The sequence below is a fragment of the Triticum urartu genome, chromosome 6 (assembly GCF_003073215.2).
Source record: "Triticum urartu cultivar G1812 chromosome 6, Tu2.1, whole genome shotgun sequence".
In the NCBI taxonomy this organism is placed as follows: domain Eukaryota; kingdom Viridiplantae; phylum Streptophyta; class Magnoliopsida; order Poales; family Poaceae; genus Triticum; species Triticum urartu.
Genome location: NC_053027.1, coordinates 308,929,380 through 308,933,044, shown reverse-complemented (window position 1 = coordinate 308,933,044; position 3,665 = coordinate 308,929,380).

Here is a 3,665-nt window from a genome sequence, read left to right as displayed (position 1 = left end):
TGGACATTGATGATGATGCATGAATAGAGCATCGGGAGAACGCCGGCGGTTGCCGCGCATTTGAGCTGGTCCGCCGAGCTATAGGTGATGGTGTACTTGGACTACCTCGCGAGAGAACTGCTTGAAGATGCGCTGGAAGCTGGGGCCTGAGCACCACCCATGATGCAGGCGATGGTGCGCGGCTCCTGGAAGCTCCCAGCCCCTTCGTTCTGCTGGTTGTCATCGTTCTTCCTTGGTGGTGGCAGCAGCGGAGGGAGACCAGGGTTTCCCTGAGGACGGTCCTCGCGAGGCTGGTCCCTCCAGGCGCTCACGAAGCTGGTCTTGCCAACGGTCCTCGCGAGGTTGGTCGCGTGAAAGTGCAACTATCCCTGGGTGGTTTTGGTAATTCCTAACAACATATAGCTCATTGAGCTAACATTATTCCAAGATTAATATTTCAGGAAAAGCTCAATGAATGGCATGGCATGGATGAGGAAAGTGGATCCCTCAAAATTCTAAGGACAAAAAGTTTGGCTCAAGCTTGAATCTCAAGACTCTACATTTTATATTTTAGTGATCCAAGATCACATTGAGTCTATAGGAAAAGCCAATACTATCAAGGAGGGATGAGGTGTTGCTTAATGGCTTGCTTGCTCAAAATGCTTAGTGATATGCTCCAAAATCCTCAACTACCTTCCCACATCCACATATGACCTAAACCAAAAGTCAAACTCGGCCCCACCGATTCTTTCTATCGGGCGCCACCGAGTTTCAAATGTCATAGCCACTGCCACAAACCCTAGGCAAATCGGTCTCACCGATAGGGATCTTGGTCTCACTGAGATGGGATTGTAATCTCTCTGTTTCCCTTCGTAACGTTTCGGTCTTACCGAGATGAGCGATCGGTCCCACCGAGATTGCAATGTAAACTCTTTGTTTCCCTTTTGTAACACTTCGGTCTCACCGAGATGAGCGAATCGGTCCCACCGAGTTTACCTGACCAACTCTCTGGTTAGCTTATTACCAAAATCGGTCCTACCGAGTTTGTTTAATCGGTCACACCGAGATTACGTTATGCCCTAACCCTAACCATATCGGTCCTACTGAGTTGCATCTCAGTCCCACCGAAAATCCTAACGGTCACTAGGTTTGCTGAATCGGTCCGACTGAGTTTAACCATTCGGTCCCACCGAGTTTGGCAAATTATGTGTAATGGTTAGATTTTGTGTGGAGGCTATATATACCCCTCCACCCACTCTTTATTCGAGGAGAGAGCCATCAGAACATACCTACACTTCCAATACACATTTTCTGAGAGAGAACCACCTACACTTGTGTTGAGGTCAAGATATTCCATTCCAACCATATGAATCTTGATTTCTATCCTTCCCCAAGTTGCTTTCCACTCAAATCTTCTTTCCACCAAATCCAAATCCGTAGCCTAGCCCCAGTCGTTGCGCTCGGGGCATCGACCGAAGCGTCCATCTGGAATGGCCCTGAGCTCTTGACAATCGTTGGTGTTGTGGCTGCGCACGTTGTGGAAGGCGCAGAATGTACGGCTTCCCTTGGACGACTCGGGGAGGTCTCGGCTGCGGTTGGTATCTGGCTTTGCCGCGAGTACGGCCACCCCTTTGCACTTCACATCCTTGACATTGGCCTTCTTCTCCTCTGGATCCGCAGCAGGGAGCTCGAGGAGGGAGAGACGCCCCTCCTCAGCTCTTGCACACTTGGTTGCTATGTTGAACAGCTCCAAAGTCGTGCACAACTCCTCATGGATGGCGAGCTCCTCCTTCATCTTGATGTCACGGACACCATCGAAAAACGCTGAGATGATGGCCTCGTCCGTCACCTTGGGGATCTTGAGGCGCACGCTGTTGAAGCGCTGGATGTACTTATGCAGGGCCTCTCTCGGCTGTTGCTTGATGCGGCGCAGGTCACCCGCAGCTGGGGGGGGGGGGGGGGGGGGGGGCGGTCGCGAGTGCCCTTGAAGTTGGCGACGAAGTGGTCGCGCATCTCACCCCAAGAGGAGATCGAGCCCGGGGGCAGGTTCAGGAGCCATGAACGGGCACCGTCCTCGAGAGCCATGGGGAACTAGTTCGCCATGACCTTCTCGTTGCCATTGGCCACCTCGATGCTCAGCTCATAGAGCTGCAAGAACTCCGCAGGGTCAGGGGTGTCGTCGTAGCGAGGAGGCAGATCCGGCTTGAACTTGCCCGGACAGACGACGCTATGCAGCTCAAGAGTGAAGGCGCGACAGCCTGCCATGGCCACTGGGGCCCGTTTTAGAGGCGGAGCTTGATCTTGGTGTCCCTGCGCCGCCACGGCAAGTGGCGTATGGCCCTGCCGCGGCAAACGATCCTGACGTGGCGGTGCTGGGAGAGGTGGAGCGTTTTGTTGTGGACGGGGAATCTCTTGGCAGCTTCTTTCTTCGTGCGTGGGCGCACGGGGCGGTGGATCACACTGCGGGACCGCACATCTTGGAGTGAGGACGCCATCTTGACACGGAGGGGGCGGAGGCGCTCCCTGAGCTGCGCGTCTCGGCGTGAGGACGCCGTCTTGATGCGCAGGGGGTGGAGGCGCTCCGTGAGCCACATCGCCCGCAACCGGGGGTGGGCGAGGCAGCGAGAGGGATGGTGCAGGGGAGCCCCCAGCGGCGCTGACGAGCTCGGCGATGCGGTCCAACCAATCCTCGTAGAGGTCATCGACTGGGCAGTAACGCAGGAGCTCGCGTGCCATGAGCAGCGCAGCCTGCGCGTCCATGGGTGCGCGGCGAGCGTGAGACGATGAGCCGGCTGTAGTCAGCGACGGGTGGCGGTGCGGCCGTCTCGCCGCACGGAGGGGTGCAGTGAGGAGGCTTGCTGCTTGTTTGTCACCGGGCCGGTAGCGGCTTTGGCGGCGAGTGATGGAGAACGACGGGGAAGCCCGCCGGCAGGGGCTATCTGAGTGACGCTGGTGGCGAGAGCGGCCCGGCGCTCAGCGCAGGCCCGGCGAGCGTCTGCCATGAACATGGTGGAGTGCCGAAGCGCGGATTGGTGAGGGAAAAGCTTTAGCGCACCCCTACCTGGTGCACCAAATGTCGGATTTCGGGTTCCGGGGAAACCCTTGAGGTTCGAACACTCGGGTGCGCACGAAGATCTCTCCCCCTCTCTAGCTCGCGCACATAATTATCTCACGGCCTAGTGCGATGAACCCAAAGAATAAGAGACACAAGAGTTTATACTGGTTTGGGCCACCAATGTGGTGTAATACCCTACTCTAGTGTGGTGTGGTGGATTGCCTCTTCGGCTGTGGATGAACAGTTACAAGGGAAGAACAGCCTCCTGAGGAGAGGTGTTCTTGTTCTTGGCGAACTTGTGTGAGTCTATGGATGGAATGGCTCCGGTCCCATCCGTCTTCTCTCTCAGCTCTCAGCTCTCTCCCACGGTGGTGGCTAGTCCTATTTATAGAGGGCCTCGTCCTCTCCCAAATATTGAGCGGGAAGGGATCCCACAATGGCCAAATTCGAAGGGAGACAACTAGTACAAGTTATCCTGACAAAAGTAGTCTTCGCCTGCCAAAGGCTCTGGTGGTGACGTTGTTTTGGGGTCCATGGTGACCTCCGTCCCGCCGTCCTGCTGGTCTTGGTCTTGTTGCACCGATATGGAAACCTTTGTCTGATGCCTCGGGACTCCTCACATGCGCCTGCC